Source organism: Hyaena hyaena, unplaced genomic scaffold, assembly GCF_003009895.1.
Source record: "Hyaena hyaena isolate Hyena2069 unplaced genomic scaffold, ASM300989v1 scaffold_1713, whole genome shotgun sequence".
Classification (NCBI taxonomy): domain Eukaryota; kingdom Metazoa; phylum Chordata; class Mammalia; order Carnivora; family Hyaenidae; genus Hyaena; species Hyaena hyaena.
This window is the reverse complement of record NW_024082346.1, coordinates 91,394-119,250: the sequence shown is the minus strand read 5'-3', so window position 1 is coordinate 119,250 and position 27,857 is coordinate 91,394. Positions and strand designations below refer to the sequence as shown.

General features: G+C 37.3%; 1 protein-coding gene across 1 annotated transcript in view; it reads right to left on the bottom strand.

Moving 5' to 3' along the window:
* Positions 1-26,202, bottom strand: part of MAGED1 (MAGE family member D1) — a 64,438-nt gene extending 38,236 nt beyond the window's left edge. Inside the window, exon 1 of the mRNA XM_039224690.1 lies at positions 26,182-26,202. The gene's annotated coding sequence lies outside the window, so the exon portion shown is untranslated. The remainder of the gene's footprint in view (positions 1-26,181) is intronic.
* Positions 26,203-27,857: the final 1,655 nt, after the last annotated feature.

Sequence of the window (27,857 nt, the reverse complement as noted above, 5' to 3'; positions counted from 1 at the left end):
CTTGCCACTTCCCCACCAAATCTCTTCCTCATTCTGAGTTCTCCAGCTCATGGAATGGCTTTTACATCTTCTCAACTATCTAAGATAGAAAGAAAACTTAAGATCATCTTTGATTCCTTTTTCTTTTTTTTTTAAACGTTTATTTATTTTTGAGCCAGAGAGAGACAGAGCATGAGCGGGGAGGGGCAGAGAGAGAGGAAGACACAGAATCTGAAACAGGCTCCAGGCTCTGAGATGTCAGCACAGAGCCTGATGCGGGGCTCGAACCCACGGACCACGAGATCATGACCTGAGCTGAAGTCGGACGCTTAACCGACTGAGCCACCCAGGCGCCCCATCTAGATTCCTTTTTCTGAGTGCCTCCCCTATACAGTCAGCGACTGAGTTCTTAATTTCCCATACGTATGCATTCACATTCCATTCCCACTGCCTTAACTCAAACTTCAACATCTGTCCTCTTCTGTAATAGCCTCTGATTGATTGAGTCTCTCTGTACCCAGTTCTGTCTTTTCCAGTCTATGCATTAAAATGCAAATCTGATCCTTTTAATCCCTTGATTAAAATCTCCAAATATCTCCCCACTGTTCTTTGTATAGCATTCAAGAATCTCTCTGATCTAGGGGCACCTGGGTGGCTCAGTTGTTTAAGTGTCCGACTTTGGCTCAGGTGGTGATCTCGTGGTTCATTAGTTTGAGCCCCACGTCAGGCTCTGTGCTGAAAGTTCAGAGCCTGGAGCCTGCTTCAGATGCTGTGTCTCCCTCTCTCCCCTTCTCTGCTCATGCTTTGTCTCTCGAAAATGAATAAACATTAAAAAATTAAAACAAAAAAGAATCTCCCTGATCTAACCACTGCCTCTTTTTCATTACATCCTCTCTCACTTTCTATGTTCTAACTATACTTAGCTTTTTAAACATACCATAAACATACTGTAAACAACAGAGTTATTTCATATAATGTGTCTTTGCTCCTATCACCACTGTTTGGAATGACTGACTCTCTTCTATTCCTCAACCCCAGCTGGTAACATGGACAATATCTACACACCTTTCACTATTTAACTGAAGCATTAATTTCTTTCTGGAGCCCTCTCACTCACTGGAATTAACTATTTCCTCCTTTGTGTCTCTAATGCACTCTATATGGATTTTTTTTTAAATCAACGTGTAGTATTCTACTGGGTGTATTTGTTTATGTGTCTCTTCTAATATTAGCACCTCTGGGACCAGAAGCATGTCTTATTCATATCTCTATTCAAAATATCTGTCACAGTCCCTGGTATAGAGAAGATGCTTAACAAATGTTTCTGAATGACTAAGAGTCATCATGAAGATGTAATATATGAGGCCAGTCTGATGCCATTCTCACACCTACGGCAGACATTAGTATTTAAACACAGTATTGTCCCCCTTCACCTCAGAACCATTCTCAAGACAGCATACTGTGAAAACCTATTTCAATCCATTGGAATTGGCACAAAATATAAAATTTATTTCTCCTCCTGGAGTGTAGGTTGCCACACTGGCATGCCTCAATAATAATCAGAGTTACTAAGAAAATTAACATGGGATTAGGCAGAGTACCTCCTAAACAATCTTTGCAACAATATGACTATAGCAATGGCACGTTTAAGAAAGGAATGTTGTAGCAAAAATCAGCATTGGGAGGTAAGCTCTGTTCATGTGCATCCAGCAATGCCCACTGAAGAGACATTTTGTCATCAGAGGAGACAAATCCCCATATATTGGCATTATGATTTACACTTCAGTTTTGTCAATTCATTCAGAAAATATTCATCTCTAAGGATCAGAAATCTAATAAGCAAAGCATTACACCTGCAAAACTGGGCAACAGGCCAATCACACTTGGAGAAACAATGGATCAACTTATCTTCATTCCTTCTGCATCCAGATCTTCTGGATCTAAAAACCTCTTTCTCAAATGAAAAACAATCTATTGGGGCATTTTTCCAAATCCCAAAATCCATAATACAAAAATACAACAATGATTTATATAGAGCACAGGGGGTATACTGCATAAAACTGTTCATGACCAGAAATAAGTGGCCTGGAAGTTCCAGACAAACTGGGCTGCCTGTGCAGCCAGTTTTTCTCTTATTCCCACAACAAATTACCAAAAACTTAGTGGCTTAACGCAGTGTAAGCTTATTTTCTTATAGTCTGGAAGTTAGAATTCTAAAATGGGTTCACAAGGCTACGTTCCTTCTGGTAGCTCTAAAGAAGAATTCATTTCCTAAAACAAACAAACAAACAAAAAATTAAAAAAAGAAGAATCCATTTCCTTGCTTTTCCTAATTTCTACCAAGTGTCTACATTTCTTGGTTCATGGCCCCTTTCTTCATCAAAGCCAGCAACTCAGCATCTTCCTTCCTCTCTGACCTCTGCTTCTTTCCTCATCACATCTTCTCTCTAGATCTCTGACCCTCTTGCCTCTTTCTTATAAGGACACTTGTGATTGCATTGGGTCACTCTAACAATCCAGAATAACATCTGCATCTCAAAATCCTTCACTTAATCGTATATGCAAACCCCTTTTATCATTTCAGGTACACATCAGGTACATCAGGTTCATATTCAGGCTCTGGGGATTAAGAGGCAGACATTTTTGGAGGTCCATTATTTAGCCTACCAAATGCAGACTGTACAAATGGTGCATCATATGATTCTGCAGAATATCATTCACATTACACACAACAATAGATAATTGTATTGATTATGACATTTTTCTAACAGGTAGTAATAAAGTGTTTTGAAAAAGAGGTACTACTTCCAATTTACACAAAGGTACTTAGCAGAAGCCCCGTGGTCCAAAGTGATTAATACTGCAATACAGTTGTAAAACCACTGGGGTGAGGGAGCTCTGTATTGTAGAGGGCTGAAGCCATGGCAGAACTAACAAAAACAATAGCAAAAATTCACTAAGTGTATACTATGTGGCAGGCAATGTAATAAACACTTTATATCCCTTACAATCCCTCGAATCTTTTTGATGTGGTATTAATATCCTGACCTAAAAAATGAACAACATGAGACTCAGAGAGATTATTAATGTAACCAGGGTCACACAGCTAGAAGGTGGTTAAGTTGGGAAATAAATCTAGGTATATCTGGTTCTAGAACCTGGATACTTTCTGCTGTACCATGCTGCCTCCTTGGAGTGAGAGGGTATAAAAATCAATTTATAATTATTTTTTATATCTTGAGTTTCTGGAAGTCACACTGATCTTTGAATGCTAGGACAATGAATATTCTTGTGGCAATTTCAAGTAGCAGTTTCTGTGAATACTGGGTGATAGACAAGCAACCTATACTTATACCCATCCAAGGAGAAAATCATAGCATATACTCTAGTTTGTCTACTTCCTATGGGATAGAGTCTGTTTATTTTGGCTTGTCTAGTTACAATTCCAAAAATGAACTGGCTCTGTTCCAAAAGCTCCCGGCACATCTGTCTGTCTTCTATTCCTACTCAGTCATTTTTAGAATTAGACCACTCTCCCTTACTTCCTGGTGATGAAACTGTCCTAGCCAACCCCAGACTCTGTGTTCTCTATATTACAACAAATTGCCTATGCCATAAGAAATGGTTAGGACAGGCATCTGAGTAGACTTTCGTTATTAATGAAATCTTCCAAGATTGGAAGTAATCCCTATTCAAAGGAGTTACAGGATAAACTCTTAATGATCCTTACTCCACTTTATGGAGCCCAGTGTGGAGTTTCTGGGAGTATTTATCAGATTCCAAAACTGACTAGAGGTTTCCAAAACTCACTACAGTGAAGAATTAATTCCAATTTCTGGAATGAATTCCTTAATGATGAATAAAGGCTAACATATCTCTGAAGATTTACACATTGCCATTATAAACTCAACAACTAAATTATCTAGGATTCACATCCTGGTTCTTCTAGTGATAGCTATGTGTGTGACCTTAGGAAAATTCTTCCATCTCATTTCTTCAGTTTCTTCACATGTAAAACAAGGATGAGAATCCCTATGTTACATGACAGTTGCCAAGAGTTAAATGATTAACCAAATTATGCAAAGTTCTTATACTGCTTGGCACATGGTAGGTGTATAATTATATGGAATAAATGTAAAGTATTTTAGTCAACTTTTATTATGAATCTTTTCTTCATTTTTACCATGATCTGATTTTTCTCACAAAGACCTTCCCACATCATTACATTAGTAAGAAGCCTGTACTGTCTAATGCTGAGTAAGATTACATTTCAAATTGAAGGCCTTTCTACATTCACTGCACCTGAAAGATTCTTTTTTTAAAAAAATTTTTCAATGTGTTTTATTTATTTCTGAGAGAGAGAGGTGAAGTGAGCAGGGGAGGGTCAGAGAGAGGGAGAAACAGAATCTGAAATAGGCTCCAGGGTCTGAGCTAGCTTTCTGCACAGAGCCCAACACAGGGCTCGAACCCACGAACCACGAGATCATGACCTGAGCCGAAGTCTGACGCTTAACCGACTGAGCCACCCAGGCGCCCCATGCACCTGGAAAATTCTTATTCACTATGGACCCACTGATGTCAAATAAGATTAAATCATACTAAAAGCATACTCACATTTTTAATGTACAGAGAAGACCTTGCTTTTACCAATCATTTGACAATAGATAAGGCTTACCTTCTAATTGAAGGCTTATTCATTACGATATAGTTTTTTTTCTCTACTATGAATTTACAGGTGATAAATAAAGATCTCCTTCCATCTCTAGTATAAATTTTCTGATGTTCAATAAGCACTAATATCACCAAAATCCCTTTCCCACATTCATTACATACCATAAGGTTTCTTTGCACTGTCCATTCTTTTATACTTAGTAAGGTCTGAGCTTGATCTGCAAGCCTTCCCACAGGCATTGCAAGTATAGAGTTCTTTTCCCCTATGAACTCTCCTAGGCTTAAAAAAAAAAAGTATGAGCTTGTCCTGAAGTCTTTCCTATAGTCATTACATTCATAGGGTTTCTCTCCACTATGCACTTTCATATTATTGAAAAAGTCTGATTACCAACTGCTTTGTCTTACACTGGGAAAGTCTTCCTACCCTATGAAATCTCTGGTGTTAAAACAGAATTAAATTTTGCCTGAAGGCTTCCCCATGTTTTCATAGCCATATGAATAAATTCTCAGTTGTGAATCCTCAGATGTCAAATAAGCCTGGCACCATGACAAAAAATTTATATACTCATTACCTTCACAGGGTTTCTCTCTACTATGGGTACTCTGAGGCATCGACCTTGAACACTGACAAAAGGCTTTTAGACATTAATCATACATGTAGGGCTTCTCCCTGTTGAAAAGTTTCCAGAGTCTCACAAATTCTAAAACCTTTGCAGTTATAGTCCTATAAACCATACCTCTATGATCTTTCTCCTAGGGTTTTCCTCATATAAAAACACCGAGCTCAGTCTTTCCTCAGTCAATGCACTCAAATTCTTTCTCTTTGATAGGATTATTTTTATAAGTGGCAGTACTGTACCTGCAACAGATTTCCCCAGAAAAAAAATGAATGTTAGTTTCTTCCCTGCCAAACTTTCTTGCAGCTATGCCATCACATGCTAAGTCTCCACAGTAGAGACTCTGACAAACTGACCTTGGATTTTAGATCTATAACATTCTTTAGAATTTTGACTTTTTCTGAAATTTCCCTCTTTTTTTAATTTTTAAAAAAGTTTTATTTGTTTCTGAGAGAGAGAGACAGTGTGAGCAGGAGAGGAGACACAGAATCTAAAGCAGGCTCCAGGCTCTGAGCTGGCTGTCAGCACAGACCCCGAGGCAGGGCTTGAACCCACGAACTGTGAGCTCATGACCTGAGCCGAAGTCGGACACTTAACCGACTGAGCCACCCAGGCACCCCTGAAATTTCTCTCTTTAAATGAGATACTATTCATCAAAATCTCATCAACTAAATAGGCCCACATACAGAAACGGGCAAAGAATATGAGTAAACCATTCACAAAAAAATGCAAATAGGTACTAAATACACTAAATAGCCCACCTGGAAAAAAACGGACACTTTTCTGCCTCTACAGTTACAACAATAATGAGAATAATTACCATAACTCTCTACCAAGTACATACCAACTTTACTATCAAGTACATACACTTCACCAAAATATATTACCTATATTTCACATGGAAACCTTGAGAGAGAGATAGGTATTATTATTCAAATTGTACGCATGAAGAAAACTGATGTCAGAGAGAACTGACTTACCCAATATTTTAGAGTTACTAAGTAGGGGAACTGAGTGTCCATTCAAATGTGTCTGGCTCCAAAGCTCCTGTGTTTTCCACCTTGTCAAGGTGTCTTGTGGGCATTCACCAACCAAAATTCCAAAACTACCCTAACACTACCTAACAAAACTATAAGCTCTCAAGCTCCTACCTGTCTCATTCTCCTTTCTTTGCTCACCTAAGAGAATTTCTTCCTGGATCCCTTTGTCTTTAGCTTTTTCCAAATTCAGCTGGGAATGCATTTTGGTCTTTCGAGGTGGAAACTCCTGCAGTTGAAAAGGAAATAAAACTTTGTGGTTAAAGCTGGGGTACTGAATGTCCCTAAATTCAGTTCTGAAAGGCACAGGGTAGGTGGTAGAAGAGGGTCTCTTATATATTAAGATGTCTCAGAAATAGGCATGGATCTCTGAAAGAGACACAGAAATGCATGTGTTTCCCAGGAGCAAGAGAGAAGGCTCTGACCTTGAGGGATTAAGATTATGAGTAAGAAAAACACACTGAGACATTTACTCCCCTCCTAGAAGAAAAACATCCCACATTCCAGGAACAAAAACCAATGGAATCCAAAGGATGCCAGTGCATTGAATGGGTCAAGCACACAGGCTTCAGGGTTGGACAGAGCTGGGCTCATATTCTAATATTACTACTTACTTGCTATGTGACCTTAGGCAAGTATATTTACTTTTCTTAGTAGTGGATGTTTCCTTTATAAAATAAAGAAAAGAAAACCTATAAGGTAATGAGAAGTTCTGATCCTAAACCTTATCTCAAAGAATATGTAAGAAAAAGTTGTAGGAAATTTTTCTAATTCTGGTAATTGCCCATGAGGTAGTTTGGACAAACCCTCAAGCTGAAAACAAAACAAAACAAAATCTTAATGAAAAAGTAACATCTACTTAAAAACAATAAAAATACAGGGCAATAAAAATATGGAAACATCAGGGCAACAGCAGGGGGAAAGGGGAATCTAGAGAAATAGATATGCAGGGAGGCAATTTCTGTCCTGAGGGCATTTGTCTATCCCCCCAAAATTTTAACTTTCATTTTAGTTGTTTCAAAGACAAAGGAAACAGATTAAAGTCCAGAACTACACAGAGAGGAAAACTAACAGAAGACTCTTCCTTAATAAGCCGGAACCTCAAAGGGCTCCATTCTCAAGGGGTGGATGAATGGAAGCAGGTCATTTTGCAGCTTAGGCTAAATTATGTGGCTTGCCCTGGGGATCCTTGAGTCTTGAATTTGATAAAGAAGCAAAACAGCAGGATCAGCTGATAATAAAAAAGACTTAAACACTGGGGTTAGCAGACACAAACTATAAGATACCTATTTTCCTACAGATAAAGAAGTAAATATCAAACTTGAAGATATTTCCAAGTGTCAGGAAACTATAAGAAGTGGTATATCACAATTAAACCTAATCAAACTTTTTGAAGAAAATAACAGTGTTTCAAGTGAAAACCCCAAGGAATAGGATGAATCAACAGATTAGAAAATAAATTTGTGAAAATTATTAGAGTACAGTACAAAAAGACAAAAAGGCAGAAGGTACAGAAAATATTAAAGACTCAAACTGCTCTGGTGTCAGGGCCTTGTAAAAGTGATCACATTGAATCTTAACTACTTTATAAGGCACAAAGCATAGAATTTCATTGATAACAAATGAACTTTTTTCAGCCCTTTCTCCATTTCCATATGCAAATTTGGGCTCCAGACTTGCTTTTTACTTAAAATTAGTTAATGGAATTCCAGAGCCTAACTTTACAAATACAAATCTTTACAACAACAAAAGGAAACTCAGAGAGATGAAAGCTCTGTACTCTTTCCTTGCTTCACCTTTATTTCAAATAATCTAAATTTAAAAAATGTTAAATTGAGAATTTTAACAAGAATGTCAATCAGCTCTCTTTTACAAAATGGAGACTTATGAATAATCATAATTGCTGCCAACTAGTTCTATTCTTTGTTAATAGAATTTTTTTCCTTGGAAGTACTATTTAGACATTTTGTAGGACTCCCACAACTTTAGAAATTGATGCTTTGTTCAATGAAAATAACTCACAAAAGAAATGTGTAACTTTAACTATGTATCTTACTTGTTAACTCATTGACCAGGTGTAGTAGACAGAATAATAGCCTTCACAAGATGTTCTGATCCTGTGAATATGTTACCTTACATGGCAAATGGGACTTTGCATTAAGTGATCAAGGATCTTAAGATGAAGAAGTTATCCTGGATTATCCTAGTGGGCTCACTGTAATGACAGGAGTCCTTACAAGAAGCAGGAGGATCAAAGTCAGAGAAGGAGATAGAATAGTGGAAGTAGAAAGTCCTCTGACTTTCAAAGAAGTTGAAGATGCTATACTGTTGTATCTGAAGAGAGAGAAAAGGACCATGAACAAAAGAACTCAGGTGGCCTCTAGTAGTTGAAAAAGACAAGGAAATAGATTCTCCCTGAGAGCCTCTTGAGGGAACTCAACCCTGCCAACAACCTTGATTTTAGGACTGCTGATCTCCTGAACTGTTAAGATAATAAATTTGTTTAATATTTATGTTTGTCATAATTTATTACAGCAGCAATAGAAAACTAATATAACCTGTTCATAAAGTTGTAATTCCAATCGCTATATTTGGAAATAGATTAATATTGCTAAGGTCATTCTGACAAATTAGAAAGGATCAGTGGCACTTTCTTATTCACCCACAGGCATGGATTAACAAATATAAACCCCCCAACTCTGCAGGACTCACTATATAACAAATAATTTGAAAGAATGTATTTTTTTTAAATTAATAGTGTCATGATTTTTGTTTCACCAGTGAGAAAAATGAAACTCTGAGAAGCAACTTAACTAAGAATAATGTGCAAAGACCTAGGATTCAAGTCCCTCTCAATGTCAACGAAGTCCAATATTTTTCCACTATATCTTGCTGCCCCTCAAACTGCTTGGAGTGTGTTGGAGAGAGCAATGCATTCAAATGTATTCCTCAAATGATCCACAGTGGCACAAAGGCCCACGTTTGTGAGATTCTCTACCTTCTTTGCTTTAATTCCATGTTCATAGTAAACAACAAGCTGTTTTCTTAGTTTGACTTCCCAACTATCCTAGTATTAGAACTGACATGCCCTGGAGAGAAGACCTGAGTGTTCTGGTCACTAGAAAGTATGTATTAGTGTAAGATGGGTGTGCTTTTCATTTTATATCTATTTTAGTCTCAGCACATTAATTTGTATATGTTTGTCTATCACCAAGTTTCATTTCAGCATTTCACCAAATCCTGGACTGCAGTCAATTAACTGAATTATCACCACCCTACCGGCTCTTCTATTAAGTTCTGTTGGAATAACCAAATACAGGTAATTTCCCTTTTTTGATAACTTCAACAGTATCTATACATAAAACACCACTATTTAGAATATGAAGCCTCAGAGATGCTTCAGTCAAAGTTGTTTCAGAAAAGAAATTCTATTTTATTCTATACAGAATGATATCAGTCTTTGGAAGTACAAGGATTGAAAGGGAGAAAAAAATTACAATCATTCACAAATTACATTAACAAGCCAAAACCACTTTGTGATAATTCATTGAGCTATATAGTTATGATTTATGTACTTTTAAGTATGTTTTATATAAAGTTTTTATAAAACTCAAGAAAACCTATAAACAACAATTGGACCTGAGAAAGAAGTAAGCAAGGTGAAAGGATCTAAGAATCAAGCACTCCCATACACCAGTCACATTCAATTATAAAATGTAATTTAAAAATATTAGTGAGAGCAACAAAAGCTTATCAGGGACACAGAAATATTTCTAACAAAACAGGCATGAGACCCTTATAGAGAAAACTATAAAACATTCTTTCAAAGACATTAAAAAATACCTAGATAAATGGAGATGAACCACCTTCATTGTTGTAAAGATACAACCAAATCTATATATCTATATATAGAAAGAAGTTCTAGGGGTGCCCGGGTGGCTCAGTCGGTTAAGCATCCAACTTCAGCTCAGGTCATGATCTCACTGTTCATGGGTTGAAGCCCCACATCAGGCTCTGTGCTGACAGCTCATAGCCTAGAGCCTGTTTCGGATTCTGTGCCTCCCTCTCTCTCTCTGATCCTCTCCCGCTCACGCCTCTCTCTCTCTCTCTCTCAGAAATAAATAAAACATTAAAATTTTTTTAAAAATAAGAAGTTCTAATAAAACTTTCAATGTTTCTTAAAGACCATGTTAAGCTTACCTTAAAATTCATATGGAAAAGTAACGGGCAAAAAATTTACTTTTGAGGATGAGGAATAAGGAAAAGGGTCTTTCCCTACCACATGCATTACAAAGTTATAGTAATTAACAGTGTAGAACTAGTATAGATATAGACAAATAGACCGATGGAACAGAATAGAAAGCCTAAAAGCAGACACATACATCTATTACAATTTGGTGTAAATCTTTGGAGAAATAATAGACTATTAAGTAAATAATCCTGGAACCACTCATAAATCATTAAAAAAATTAAGTATGTTCTCTACATCACAAAAATAAAATTCCAAGTGGATCATAAAACTGTTAAAATAAAATTATAAAAGTTTTACAGGGGAATATAGTAGAATACCTTTATGAAATCAAGGTAAGAAAGAATGCCTTAAACAAGATGAAAACATGGCATATGTAGAAAATAATTTCATGGCATACTGAGGAAAGTGGAAGAGACTGCTCTTTCATGAGGGCTAAGGTTATCAATATTACATCATGAATTTAACCACTTATGAAAATATTCATTTCTACTTGATCCTTAGCTCTATTACACCAGAGTGACCTCTCAAATGCCCATTTCTTCAGGTACTTCCCAAGCTCAAGGCTAGATGGAATACCCAGGCAGCTACTATACATGGTATAATGACCACTTGCTCTCTGGTCCCCACACTCAGACAATTCTTATCCACTGCCAGATTAATGGCTATTTCTATGTAGAATTAAGTTCTTAACCTGGTGCCTTCCAGGAGACCTTTTCTGAGCCTCTACGATGGGTTAGAGGACCCTCCTCCTCCATGTTTCTACTGAAAGTACCACATCCTGGTCTCCCCTCCATCATAACAATGTCTGTGTCTATCTCATCCACTAGAGTCAGTAGAAAATACATCCAATTTAACTATGTCCTCATTATCCAGAAGAGTCTAGACCACTACATTTTTGCTTACTTATTTGATTAATTGATTAGTGGTCTATCTAATTTTTTAAGACTTCTACTCTATCTTTCCCACTAGTGTCCTAGCACTTCTGACATTCTCAGGCTGTGTATGTTTCCCCTCTCACCTTCTTTGACTTCCCCCTTTATTCATCCACACTTGTCTGCCAGGACCTGGGAAAATATTTTCCTGATAACCAAGAAGGCAAACAGAGGGCATGAAAAGTAGTGAGCTATGCCCATTTCCGCTTGAAGCTATCATTTCACTGTTCTCCTTCCCACCTGGAATCTTTCCTTTGTGACCTCTATAATCCCCCTCCTATAAAAAGAAGCTTACCTATACCCTTCAGTGATTTTTAGAACACCCCCTTCTCCTAGCCATAGATGAGATAGTTCTCTCATAAGCCTGCTGATTCTCCCACACCCCTGGTCCCAACATTCCCAATTGGTAAACCACAGCACACTAGTATTATAAACTTGTTAGTAACATACTATTCAAGCAGTATCTGTGAGACGGGCATCCTGAGGTAGGCTGCCATGTGATACAGAGCAGAGCACAACATGTAAAAGGTAACAAAGTTCGTGTGGTGCCCAGATGATAATAATAATTAAAAAAAAAAAGATGACATGTTTTCTAGAATGTCTTTACCTTGCAAATAGGTGAGGGACTGTAGTCAAAGCATTAAACTGCTTGACACAGCCAAAGGATGAAAGATATCAAGTGAAGAGCTACAACAAGCATGCCACTGTTTTCAATGACATATCTTGAAAGTTCATATTCTCAACACACAGAAAGAAAGCAAAAACAGTAACAGTAGTAAAAAGTAAAGAAACAGCAAACTAAAATATGAAATGAGCATCTCCTAATGGTAAATATGCTAATATGTTAATTTTAGTGAAATAACTAAAAATACAGTCAGATCCAAGAAGTATATTAAATACTAATTGTAATTAAACTTTAGAATTGTTATTCCACTATTTATTTCAAAAATCAATAATGCATATGTATAATATGCCACATCTTCACATAGAACATTTTGTCAATTTTCTATAAGTTGTTAAAACTCATAATTTTTAATCACTACAGGTACGTCCACAAAACCTTGAAACTCTGGGAAAGAAATAAACAAGTCAGAGCCCTTCTTAAGGAAAAGGCTACCTAACAGACAGACTCTGGGACAAAAAGAACAAGGAGGGAGCTGGCTAAATAGCTAGATAGTTGTTCAAGGACCCTCCAAAGACACAGGGTCATCTAAGCCATTACACCTGTCTTTATATTCTGCCATCCACAGATGCTGGTTATCTCTGACAATAACTTCCTGGTTCTGATTCTTGACCCTGGAGTTTGAAGAAGAGGCAACTGACTCAGAGTCCCCCTACACAACCTCTGGCTAATTGTTTAGATCAACTGTTTGGACCTCCTTCCGAAGGAGGAGCGTTGCAGGATAACAATCAATCCTCCTTCATTCTCAAATGGCCTCACATGCAATTTTGGGGCCTAATTCTTGGACCTTAACATTCTAGGAAAGATAAGACCAAACCAACGTTCTCCTATGGAAGCCTCCTGAAGCAGCTAAGTGCAACTGTTCAGGAGAAATGTGAAACAGTAACCAAGTTCCTCATATTCACAGCAAATGGCAGGTCCTGGCTACCCCTGATCATCTCCAAGCCACAGTTTTCTGGCCTTTTCAAAACTGTGGGGGAGAAAAAAACCAAAGTATAAATTCACATACATCTCAAAGTCAAACCTGGTGCAATCCTTTTGGAATTCAGTTTTCCACTATCTAATGAAGTTGAAGGGATGCATAAGCTATTACCAAGTAATCTGTCTGCCAGATACTATATCTTAGAGAATACACATGTGCAACAGATGTGCACAAAAATGTTCTTAGCAGCACTATTCACAATAACCAAAAACAGAAGGCAATCCAAATGTTCATAAACAGTAAAATGTAAAAATAGGTATATATGCACACACATGTCTATACATAGGCAAAGAAGTGATTACCATAAAAGTCAAGTCAGGATAAATGATTACCTCTGGGAGAGAGAGAGAATTAAGAATGGAAGCTTCTGGATAATCTGCAATGTTCTATTTTAGTTTTGAAAGTTTTTTTTTATGGGTGTTTATAATTATTCATCTTATTATTTTTTAAAATGTTTATTCTTGAGAAAGTGCAAGTAGGGGAGAGGCAAAGAGAGGGAGACAGAAGAACCAAAGTGGGCTCTCCACTGACTGACAGCAGTGAGCCCAATGTGGGGCTCGAATCCATGAACCACAAGACCATGAATGGGCCGAACTTGGACGTTCAACTGACTGAGCCATCCAAGTTCCCTTATAATTATTTACTTTAGTGCACATTTATGTTTTATGCACCTTTCAGTAATTTTGTTATACTGCACAATTTAAGGAATATTTTTTTAAAGGAAGAATCCAAGGCCTTCCATAGGGCTCCCATTTTTCTTTAAGTTTTTATTTATTTCTGAGAGAGAGACACACACACAGAGAGACAGAGAGACAGAGAAAGAGAGAGAGAGAGAGAGAGAGTGTAAGCAGGGGAGGGTCAGAGAGAGAGGGAGACACAGAATCTGAAACAGGCTCCAGGCTCTGAGCTGGCTGTCAGCACAGAGCTATGGGACTCCCTTAAAGCGTTATGTTCTCAACCTTTCTGAGATGAGGAACATTATATAGAAAGCATCTACCTCTCTCTGTAAAAGCTATGGGGATTGGCTATCCCTATTCATTTGCAATAGGAGTTTTGGAAACACACACCTGGGCAAGCCAGGGTCCTACCAGCAGTATCATTTCCCTTAAAGTTGCTAAGCGCAGTTGTTCAAGTCTCTCCAAGAATAGAAATCAATATAGAGTGGTATCTTAGCTCCCCTTACATTCAAGATTTTACCACCAGTCCTTTCCTGGCACCTAACCCCGGTAATACAAAAGGCAAAGACAGAGACAAGGACATAAGTGAAACAAATAAAGCCAGGGCCATCCAAGGGATCTACTACTAAGCTGGTTAAGAGCAACATCTCATGCTAGCCATTGCTGCTTCCATTCCCTAAATCTTCCTCCCTGCTGGCCCCTTTATTTCTATGCCATCTGTCTCTCAGTTATACTCACCCCTTCCACAAAATACAGCATCTTCCTTGTCTGCCTCTCAACTCTTCAACACTTTATCTTCCCCAGTATCTTTAATGATCCCATGTCTGATTTGTCCATCACCCCAGCTTCACAGTTCTTTGACCTCTTCTATTCCAACTCACCTACCCACTGAACTTTGTCATCATCCAGAAATACTTTTCCTCTGAAATCTCAAACTCCAATAATCTACTCTGACCACAATTTCTTGTCTTCCATATCAACTTTTACTCTTTGAGCTTTAAAATTCCTATACAACTTCTCCCATACTCAACCATATATTCACACATCTTCTCTTTCTCTGGATCCATAGAATTAATCTTCCTGAGAATATACTTTTCCTTGATGAGATTAGATCCCATGGTCTTATAACCTGAACAAATCTTATCAGTAACCTCAACAACTTACTTATTTAGCCAGTCAGTCATCTCTGCCATAGTCACAAGTCTAAAATCAAGCCCAATTTATTGGGATGAGCACTGGGTGTTGTATGTAAGCCAAATCTGACAATAAATTATATTCATAAAAAATCATAAAATGCAAAAAAATAAAAATAAAATAAATAAAACCGAGCCCAATGTTTGCCTTCCTTGCTCCTACTTCTTGGCAGCTGAACATAACTGGAAAAAAAAAAAAGAAAAAAAACTAAACACACTTCATTTCCAGCCTAGATAGGTTCAATATTGCCTATTAATCTTTTTTCATTGAGTAAAGAAGGCTGTAACTTTCTCCTCTTTCCTCTGGCCCTGGCCATCCCCTCTCACACTCTAGAATGCCCTCACTACCTTATTCACAGAGAATATAGGGACACCAAGAAAGAAATTCCCTGTTTTGCCTTTCCCAAACTTCAAAACATCCCTTTCTGATTCTTCTTAACTCCAACATCAGAAGTGGTTCCCCTTCTCATGTTCATGGCTGGTACTTCATATGTTCTTGACACATCTTTTCCACATTTTGCTTCTCCAGTTATTTCCTTTCTCTCATATTATTTCTAACCTCTGTTTTTATCAGCTCCTCCCCTGTAGAAAATATAAACGTGTTCAAATCTCTCTTCCTAAAAATATACATGTACTACCTCTTATCTATTCTACTTTTCACAAACAGGATCTTTGACACCAGAGTCTACACTCATTTGATCAACACTTTCACCAATTACATTATTAGTCCTCTGCACATTAGCCTTCACTAACTCTAATCCATACATGCTCACTGCCCTCATTTCCCCTAAGTCCCTAATCTAACAGACCCCTCTGAATCTATATCTTACATAATCATTAGACAAATTTCATGTTTTATATTTAAAAAGGTTTAAGACAGTAGTCTTAAAAGACAAATGCAATACATGTTCATTAGTATACAACCATGCTTGGCACACAGAAGCACATAAAAGGAGATGAGTATCTTCAATTATCATTCCACTCTGCCAGAGATAACTGTTAGGGGTACATTCCAATCTCTGGGAGAAGCTGAGCAATCATCTCACTTCTCCTCACACCCTTAAATCCCAGGGAGAAGAGGAAGAAGAGGAATTCTCAAATTACTCATGTGGTCCTCAGTGCCAACCGGTGGAAATTTGAAGAGGAAGAATACAATAAACAAAAGTTCTGGTGTGGCCTGTTAAAAGAATAGTAAGGTTATAAACACTATTTTGATAAGTGTCAAGACTATTGTAATAGGGAAGGGAAAATGGACTCTACTCTGAATTAAATAAGGACAGTTGGAAATCTATAGCCAAGGAGTATATGGGGGGGGGGCGCGGGGGGTGGGAGGTCAATGGATAGAAAATTAAGAGGAGACATAAGGATAGGGGGATTCTTGCTAAACAGACTTAGAAATCTTGCTGAAAGCAAAGTAGGATGATCACATATCAAAGGTTGGGGGGAGTCTCAATAAATTGATTCAGCAGGATACTTTCTTTACTTTTTTTTTACACTTATTTATTGTTGAGAGACAAAGAGAGACAGAGCATGAGTGGGGGAGGGGCAGAGAGAGAAGGAGACACAGAATCCGAAACAGGCTCTAGGCTCTGGGCTAGCTGTCAGCACAGACCCCAACACAGGGCTCAAACCCACAAACCACGAGATCATGACCTGAGCCACCCAGGCGCCCCTCAGCAGGAAACCTTCTAAAACTGGACCAGACAGGCCAAAGACAATGCCCAAGGATGGGATCTAGTTGAAAAGAGGGCTCCAAGGAGCATGACTCACATTTGGTCAAGGAGGGAGTGCTTATTAGCCCTTTTTCACTCTTCAGTTTCCCTTGGGCAATACTTCTTTACTGAAATATTGTTTTAGTCCTGTTCCAATGGGACGGCGCCTAGATCTGTATGCATATATAGCTATATACATGTGTATGCACAGGCCTATTTTATATACATATGTCACATATATTATATTATCATATACATAAAATGTCATGTTACACTACACCCTACATGTGTGTATATATATATTATGGATTATAACAGATTATAGTATATGTAATAAATATACACACAACTTTCCTATACACTACACACACACACAGAGAATGCAGTGTAACATGATATTATCTCTCTCCTGGACCACTACATCTCTCCCTCTTTACCATTCTCCTACAGTCCCACTCCCATCCACTCACCCAGTACATCATCAGCACATCACAAAGAGAATTGTATATCTCATCTGCTTAAGACAATTCCATTGCTTCTTTTTCATAGGCTTCAGAGTGTAATCCGAGTTCTCGGACTTAACTTTTGGGGCTCTCAACATCCTGGCCTCTATCTATGTCTCCAGTTTCATTTCTCCTCCTCTACATAAAACTTATGTTCCAGTTATAACCAACCACACATATGCCTTTCTTTGAATATATCAAGATCTCCTCTATCTCTTTCCAGTTTCCTCTGACTAGAGCACCCTTCATAGCTCTTCTACCTTCATACTTCATTTATTCATCCAGTATCAAGCATTATTTTCCTTTCCAAAGCATTTTCAGATGCCCCTTCTGTGCTCCCCCACAGCTTATTACTTGCCCACACTTGCATACTATGCCCACTATAGTGATTACCATACTCTTTAGACACTGTCTGTTCATTTACTCATACCCCCATTATAATGAATGTTCATCAAGGACAGGAAACAAGTCAGATTTACCTTTACATCCCCTGTGTAAGATCAGATACATCGTAGTGTGGTCTACAAATTTTTACTGAAATAATGACTATATAAACAAGGAAAGACATGCTTAGCTAGTTATCAATGGAATGCTGGTGGAGTCATTCACTTGTATTCAAAATAGTAAGGAAAAGGGCACAACAAAAGGCCACATAGCATCACTAAAAAAAAAAAAAAATAGTAATAATCCCCTGAGCCAAATATCTTGGTTTCTAAGTACTCAAGGAATACATGGCTCCTTGCAAAATGGCTGATGCCAGGACTGGGGCAGGGAATGAGCCTAAAATATCTTGTGTCAGAAAGCAAGTAAGCTAAGATCTAATGAGATCATGTAAAGGATATAGGAAAAGTCTCCTAATATCTAAGACGACAGTTTGGGCATCGGAATGGATATATAAAATACATAAAAACCCATGAATTCCTAATAATATTAAAGAAAACAATGAAGTTCTCTAGGGAACCAACCCACTACTCTGATAAATGAAAAAAATCATTTAATCAGACCACACTTTTTAAGCTATTAATGAAGTAATGAATTTAGACAATTATCTTCAATGGCTGCTAAAACCAACAGGAGAAAGGTTGGTAAGACATGCTACAATGGAGTTGAGGCACCTGGGTGGCTCAGTCATTTAAGCATCTGACTTTGGCTCAGGTCTTGACCTCACAGTTTGTGAGTTGTAGCCCTGCTTTGGGCTCTGTGCTGACAGCTTGGAGTCTGGAGCCTACTTCGAATTCTGTGTCTCCCTCTCTCTCTGCCCCTTCCATGCTCATGTGGGCACACGCACCTGCTTTCTCTCTATCTAAAATAAATAAACATTTTTTTTTAAATTAAAAAAATGGAGAGATCAGGCTGACAACATCTGAAAACACAAATGAAAACCAGCATCAGTTAAAAAAGTTAAACCAGATATGATGAAATGCAACAGAAAGTGCATATCATTACTTGAAATAATTTCCCCTTAAAAAATAAGTCAGAGAAAGATGGATATCATATGATTTCACTCATATGTGGAATTTGAGAAACTTAACAGATGAACATAGGCGAAGGGGAGAAAAAATAAGATAAAAACAGAGAGGGAGGCAATTCACAGGAGACTCTTAAATACAAAGAACAAAGTGATGGTTGATGGGGGTGAGGGAATGGGTTAAATGGGCGATGGGCATTAAGGAGAGCACTTTTCCAGATGAGCACTGTGTTGTAGATAAGAGATTAATCACTGGGTTCTATTCCTGAAGCCAAGACTATACTGTATGTTAATTAACTTGAAAATAAAAAGCTACAAAAATTTGAAAAGGCAAAACAAAATACAAAAAAATTATAATTTAAACTGAACTTAATCTAGTTCTAAATGCCAGTGAACAGAAACATGCAGATGGGAAAACAAAATGAATACCACTTGAAGGAAGCAATCATCTAAATCCATTTGTCAATAGGATAAATAACTTAGTTTCTCTAACAAACCAATGGTCTTTAAAATGTGAATAGATTGACTATACAAGGTTTTAACAGAAAAAGATTAAGACAAATATATCTAGTGGCAATAAACAGTGGCCCTTGTTTAGATATAGATTCAACAAAGAAACTATAAAAAGACATTTTTTTAAATTTTTTTTTAATGTTTTATTTATTTCTAGGAGAGAGAGAGACAGCATGAGCAGGGGAGGGTCAGAGAGAGAGGGAGTCACAGATTGAAACAGGCTCCAGGCTCCGAGCCGGCAGTCAGCACAGAGCCCGACGCGGGGCTCGAACCCACGAACCGCGAGATCATGACCCAAGCGAAAGTCGGACACTCAACCGACCAAGCCACCCAGGCGCCCCTAAAAAGACATTTTTAAGACAATCATAGAAATTTGAATATGGACTGGGTATTACATAATATAAGGAATTACTCTTAATCTTATTAAGTGTAATGGCCTAGTGGTTACTTAATATAATGCACTTAAGAGTTAGAGATGTATAGTGAATTACTTACCTGTGTAATGACATTATGTCTGAGATTGCTTTAAAATACCCCAGTGAAGGGGCACCTTGGGTGGCTCAGTTGGTTAAGCATCCCACTCTTAGTTTTGGCTCAGGTCATAATTTCACAGTTTTGTGAATTTGAGCCCCACATCGGGCTCTGTTTGACAGTGTGGAGCCTCCTTGGGATTCTCTGTCTCCCTCCCTCTCTCTATACCCCTCCCTTGCTCATGCTGTCTCTCTCAAAATAAATAAACTTAAAAAAAATTTAAATACCCCAGTGAAAAAAGCGAGTGAGGAGAAAAGATCAAACACAACCAGCAAAATGGTATTAGTTGTTGAAGCTGAGAAATGAATACATGCTTGTTTATTTTATTATCTCCTACTTTAAATATATTTGAAAATTTCAGTAATAAACTTAAAAAGAAACCAATATTAGAGGTTCCAACTGACTCGTTCCAAACTGGAGTTTGAGCAACAAAAGAAATAATGACTACAATGGATTGAAAGGTGCTAAATATATAAATATCCACAAGTTCAACAAAATAGAGACAATGACAACAAAAAAAATCTCAAAAACTATAAATATACATTAATCTAGGTTGGGTGATGGTTTTAAATACCAGCTCTAAGACCTATATTCTGTATTTTATATTTAATAGGTCCCTCAGCAGGATTTCTTCCTCTCCCTATCTCTTTACTATTTGATTCTTACCTTTATTCCTTTGTATTTGATATGATACAGTGATAAGATCAAGGGATTTCATATTATAGAACTATGCGTTTGAATGTGAATGGCCTTTGAAGCTTTAAGATTGAACAAGTTTCTTAACCAAGTATAATTCCTTTCCTTTCCTGTAAAGTGGAAGAATATGTACATCATTACTCTTTTTTTGTTGTTGTTTTGATTAAGTTAAATAATATGTATACATTGCCTGATAAAAAATAGAACTTCAGTAAATGGTGTGTGTGTGTGTGTGTGTGTTTGTGTGTGTGTGTTTAAAGAAATACCAGCTATAAAAGGGTCATTGCGGGAAAAAAGAAATTTGAACATGGATTAGGTGTTAGATGATATTAGGATATTATTGTCAATTTTTCTTGGTGTCCCTATTATTAGGAGATGAACGCTGAGATATTTAGGGGTAAAGTGCCATGGTATTAAGTGGTATCTATATCAAAATGCCAAGAAGAATTTTTGTGGAAACTGACAAGCTGATTCTAAAGTGCAAATGGAAATTCAAAAGACCAATTTGGGATTATTGAAGAAAAAAACAAAATTGTAGGACCAAATGACTATATATAAGGCATATTACAAAATGACATTAATTATGACAGTGCTCCTTATACAAGAATAGAGAAGTAAACCAAACTGAACAGAATTCAGAAACAAGTCCACGCATATAACCTAATCATCTGATTTATGAAAAATATGATGCTATAGAAGGGAAAGAATGATCTTTTCAATAAGTGATATTGGGTTGATTGGATGTCCATTTTGATATACAAAAAAGGGAGAGGACCTTTACTCATACCCATTAACTCACACTGAAAACATACAAAAAATCAATTACAAATAAATTGTGAATACAAATGAGAGATTAAACAATAACACAACAAAGAAAAATGTCTTCATGACCTTGAAAAAGGCAAAGATTTCTTAACAAAACTAGCACTAGCCATAAGGAGGAAAAATTATAAAATTGAGACAGAGGTGTCTGGGTGGCTCAGTTGGTTAAGAGTTCAACTTCGGCTTAGGTCATAATCTCTTGGTTCATAAATTTGAGCCATGCGTCCGGCTCTGTGCTGACAGCTGGGAGCCTGGAGCCTGCTTCAGATTCTGTATCTCCCCCTCTCTCTGCCCTTCCATTACAGCTTGTGCTCTCTCTCGCTCTCTCTCTCTCTCTCTCTCTCAAAAATAAATTTTAAAAAAGTTAAAAAATTTAAAATAAAATAAAATTGAGATGGTTCATCAAAAGACACCCTTAAGAAACTGAAAATGCAAGCAACTGAGATCTGCAATAAATACATCTAACAAAATATTAACATTCTTAATGTAAAAAGATCTCAACAAATCAATAAGATAGTCTAGGAGAAAAAGTGGTCAAAGATTGAACAAGTATGTCATAAAAAAAAAATACCCAGGCCAACAAATATATGGGCAGATGCAAATTTATCATCAGATTTGCAAATTAAAACAATAAGATACCATTCATAACCACTAGAATAGCTACTTTTTTTTCCTTAAAGAGTAAATACAATGACAAGAGAAAGTAGAACTCTTAAAGATTTGTACTGAGAGTTTTATAGTACATGCATACTTCAGAGATCTTGTAGATTCAGTTCCAGACCACCACAATAAAATGAATATCACAATAAATCAAGAAAAATGAATATTTTGGTTTCCCAGTGGATATAAAAGTTATGTTTACACTCTACTGTACTCTATTAAGTATGCAATAACATTATGTCTAAAAATGTATATACTGTATTTAAAAATACTTTATTGCTAAAAAATGCTAACCATCATCTGAACTTTCAGAAAGTCATAATCACTAATCACACATCATTTTTAATAAATATAATAATAATGAAAAAGTTTAAAATATTGCAAGCATTACCAAAATGTAACAGAGACATGAAGTGAGCAAATCTTGCTAGAAAAATGGTGCCGAAAGACTTGTTTGACTCAGGATTGCCACAAACCTTCAATGTGTAAAAAACAGTATCTGCAAAGTGCAATAAAACAAGATATGCCTATATAGCCACTGTGGAAAACTAGCTGACAGCATCTACTAAAACTAATCATATGCATAACTTAATTCAGCAATTCTTCTCTTAGATATATGCCAACTGAAACATGTGCATATATCTCCAAAAATCATGTACTACAGTGTTCACAATACTATTTTATTTACAGGCACAAAATGGAAGCAAACAAAATGCCCATCTATTATGATATATTCAAACAACGGAATACATAGCAATGAGAATGAGGAATTACCACTGTGCCCAATAATATGGGTGAATCTCAAAAATAAAACCTTAAGCCAGAGGTCAGGCACAAAAAAGTTTACCATATTTTTATAAAGTTCAAAAACAGGCAAAATTATTAAATTATTAATTATTAAACAGTGATAGAAGCAAGGGTTGTGGCTAATTGGCAGTTTAGATGTGACTGGAAGGGGATACATTCAAGGGTTTTCAGATGCTAATCATATTCTATTTCTTAATTTGGATGCTGGTTACACATGTGTGTTTACACTGTGAAAATGCTTTGAGCCATATATTTTTAATACATGTACCTTTCTGTGTGTATTTAAGTTTACTTAAAAATAAAGCCTGCACTCATATGAGGAATTTAAGATACAAAACAGACAAACATAAGGGAAAGGAAGCAAAAATAATATAAAAGCAGGGAGGGGGACAAAACATAAGAGACTCTTAAATATAGAGAACAAACAGAGGGCTGCTGGAGGGGTTGTGGGAGGGGGCATGGGCTAAATGGGCAAGGGACATTAAGGAATCTACTCCTGAAATCATTGTTGCACTATTTGCTAACTAACTTGGATATAAATTTAAAAATAAAAAATAATAATAATAAAGCCTGCAAATCTCAAATGGTTCAACCAAATACATAGACCAGAAAATAAACACTTATGCTTTAATTCATAAAATGAATGGATGGATGGATGGTTGAGAGTGAGCAAGTGAGTGAGCAAGTGAGCTAATATAGCAAAAGGTAACAACTGCTGAATCTAAATTTAGAGTATCAAAGTATTCATTGTATTCTTTTTTCAATTTATGCTTGTTTAGATTTATTAAAAAATGATCATGTATAAAGAGTCACCACACCTCTCAGCTTTTTTTTTTTTTAATTTTTTTAATGTTTTATTTATTTCTAGGAGAGAGAGAGAGACAGTGTGAACAGGGGAGGGTCAGAGAGAGAGGGAGTCACAGACTGAAACAGGCTCCAGGCTCTGAGCTGGCAGTCAGCACAGAGCCCAACGCGGGGCTCGAACCCACGAACCACGAGATCATGACCCAAGCGAAAGTCGGACGCTTAACCGACTAAGCCACCCAGGCGCCCCTCAGCTCTTAATATTTATAATTAGGAAGTATTTCAAGCTCCTGATATAATCTGATTTATAAGAAAAATTTTTAAATGAAATTTCTATACCCAGATTATGTCTTATAATAAAATAATAAAATAGTCCGTATACTTTGTATTTCTCATTAATAAACAGAGAAACAGAGACAGACAAAAGACATAGAAAACCAGGCCAGGACTAATTGTCTCACAGACCTTACCTCCAATAACTAACTCCACCACCAAAATCAGGTTACTGTCCACCTCTGAGTCTTGGTTTTGTCATTAGTAAAATGACAATGATAGTGGTTTTGAACATTAGGGGGCCAACTATATTTAAAAGGTTGCCTATACAGACAGACAAGTATTAAATTCACTCCAATTTAACATATCAAACATTTATGGGCGATGTGTCATGAGCACACAGCAATAAGAGCACTAAGAAAGGTCAGCCAATATGTTGTATGATAGCACACAATCCGCCACAGAGGAAGATGTGAGGATGGATATAGAGATATCTTCCTAGAGGGGCTGACAATATACCTAACTGGATAGCAAGAAGCTAGCCAGGAGAAAAAGAATGAGAAATTTATATGGTTGTAATAGGTTATTTGAGTATGAAGAGTGTTGCATTAAAGCTATGCAGAAAAGTGACCACAGGCAAAGTGGGGGGGAAACTAAATGAACAACAAAGGCAGAGACACTGACATGGATATATCTGTTATTCTCACTAACATCTGTATAGTTTGTGCTCTCACTTCCTTTAAGTTTCTGCTCAAATGCTGCCTTACCAGGAAGGCCTTCCTAACCATCCTATTTAAAATAGTACATCCCCTCCTTATCACAACTTATTCATACTTATTATAGATCATTTACTGTCTGTTGATTATAGTTTTAAAACCTTTTTATTTTTTCCACTGTTGTAGTCTCAGTGCTTAACACTGTCTGACATGTAAAAGTTATTCAATAAAAAATTCTTGGATGAATAAATGATGGTTGGACAGTGGGTGGAAGCTGTATGACATTCAAATGCTATGTAATTATGATTTGAATAGAGAATACAGAGACATCAGCAATTCCCTTCACAAAAGTTCCTAAGTGTTTTGGTATCACAAAATCTCTGCCTCATCTTTTTATAAAAGAACTGAAAATTATACCTGGCCTAGAAAAAGAATTACCTCTTATTTTGGCAAGTGTACCTCTTATTTAGTTACAGAAGGGAGGAATAAATCACCTGTTCAAGGAGATCCTTGGTTAAATTCTTCTTTAGAGCCTGAAAAGCCCTGACCCTCATTGTAAGTTTAATGATCATTCCCCCTCTCTTAGGTAAAAAACTGAAATAATAGAGTGTGATTAACTAATGTTCTCACAAGACAAACATGACAAATGTAACAGAAAAATACATACGGGCTTGCACCAAATAGATAATCTTGCAAAGTTCTCAGGAAAACTTTGAAAAATCTGCCAGCTTGCTGTTCAATGTTGCTACCAGAGACCAGAAAAGGATTTGCATAATAAGCATAACTCAAATGAAAAAATAAACTTGTGATTGGATTTCATATCTATCAACGATTTCTGATCTATTACAAGTTCTAAAGGAGATAGGAAACCTTCCACCCTCAAGAGATGACACCGGGTTACAGGAAAATCCACTATGTTTACCCCTTTAAAATGTGAGGATTCAGCTTTATGCCAATTGTTTTAATGTTACGAGTAGATGTTTAAAAACCACTGCAGTATCTGATGTGTAATTTTGTTTAGAATACAAATAAACAATAATAATTTGAACAAGACCCGATTTCTCTTAGGGCTCTGAAATGTCTGCCACTGCTTGTTTTTAAGAAAAAAAAAAAAAAAAAAAACAGCGATGACCTTGAAATTGAAGTCACACCTGGTTTTGGAAAGTATATAGTTTAATGGCCTCTGCAGGAGGGGGACAAAATGGATCAGAAGCCTTGCGAGACAAGGGGAGTAAAGGTACTGGAGTTGAAGGAAAAGGAAGAACGTAGATTCAGAGTGGCAGAACTGGGTTGCAAAAGTTTTGAGGCTAAAGGGGGCGGGGAAGAGGGTGGGTGTAAGAGGTAGGAAAAGAATCTGTGGTATAGGGAGTGACTCAGGCTCGGAAAAATCAGGAAGAGGATCTGGGATAATGAGAGGTGAAGAATGACCAGCGGACAAAGGTCTACAAGAGTCAGAAAGGGGAGGGGATGACAGCCGGCCATCTTCGGAGTAAGGGAAAAAAGACTGGCGAACGGCACCATTAAGAGTCACAAACATTTTTCACACAATGTACTCTGGGGACGAATTCTTCGTTCCATCCTATGTTGAAGCAAGGAGGAAGGCTTTCCCAGGGTTTTTAAGGATTCACTTATCAGTCTTTTTCTTTACACTCACCTTGGCGAAGAAAGCCGCGACACAAAGATGGCGTGACCGGAAGTGTTATTTCCTTTCTTTGAGCTGAAGATTTAACTTCCATCGCCACGCCTCCCTAGGCAACTTCCTGTGCCACTCTAGCAAGCTCTTGGAATACTTTATCTCTTTGGTTCTCTCATCAGTCAGATCAGAAGGTTGTAACAAGCTGGGAGGGGGACTCGGTAACTTTACAAATCCCAGCTCTATTCATCCCAGGAACTGCAGTATTTAACCCCACGTATCCGATTTGTCGTCTCACGTTCCTAACTCTTAGTCCTTTAACTCTTGGATGTCAACAGTTACGTATTTGCTATACTGGTTTACTGTGTTCTGTCATACCATGTTGAAAAAAAGTTCATCTTTATTAGTGACATACTTTGATTTCAAGATTTTAAAAAAATCTTAAATCTGAATCATTTTTGTCTCTTTGGTATCCAAAGAGTTACATGCTGTACTAAAATTTCCAAACAAATAAAGGCAAGCTCATTTAGAAAGAATTCCTGTATGTTTATATGCCACCCCCCCCCCACCAAGAAAACGAAGAAAATTACAACTGACAAAAAGTTTCAATAATAAAAATAATCCTTACTCTGGTTAAAAGTTCAGTGTTTAATTACCTCTTGCCACTACCTCCAGAAAACTCTTCTGGGCCCCAAATCTGTACCCCAGTTCTCCTCTTTGGTGGGTATTTTCAGTCAATTCACAATTACATAGTAAGCATCCACCATGTCCCAAATACTATGTTACACACACTGACATTGGCAGTAGGAGCCCACAGTGTAAGGGCTAAAAGTGACATTTTAAAAATATAAAAAAGAACCTGCCATAAAATAGGTGATTATCAATGTTTGATGAATGAATAAATAACCAAAATGTGGTCAGGAGCAAACAGGTCCTTACTTCTGCTGGTATTTTTATAGTTCATTTCAACATGTTAACTCATATTTTGTCATTCAACCAGCAGATTCTGAACAACCACTCAGTGTAAGGTTCTGTTTCTGATAGTGCCCATCTAAGGAAGACTGAGACATAATCCTGTATTTCAAGGCCTTCCAAACTGTGGGGAAAATGAACACATAAACAACTACCAGCACTGTACTGTTACAAAATAATAGGTGGACACGCCAGTCAGAGTGGCTAAAATGAGCAAATCAGAGAACTCTAGATGCTGGCGAGGATGTGGAGAAACGGGCACCCTCCTACACTGTTGGTGGGAATGGAAACTGGTACAGCCCCTCTGGAAAACAGTGTGGAGGTTCCTCAGGAAACTAACATTAGAACTCCCCTATGACCCAGCAATAGCACTGCTAGGAATTTACCCAAGGGATACAGAAATGCTGAGGCATAGGAGCACATGTACCCCAATGTTCATAGCAGCACTCTCCACAATAGCTAAAACATGGAAAGAGCCTAAGTGTCCATCAACAGATGAATGGATCAAGAAGATGTGGTTTATCTATACCATGGAATACTACATGGCAATGAGAAACAGTGAAATCTGGCCATGTGTAGCAACATGGATGGACCTTGAGGGTGTTATGCTGAGCGAAATAAGTCAGGCAGAGAAGGACAAATATCATATGTTTGCACCTATAGGAGGATTAGGAGGAACTTGACGGAGGAACAAGGGGGAGAAGAAGGGCGGAAATGGTGGGGGA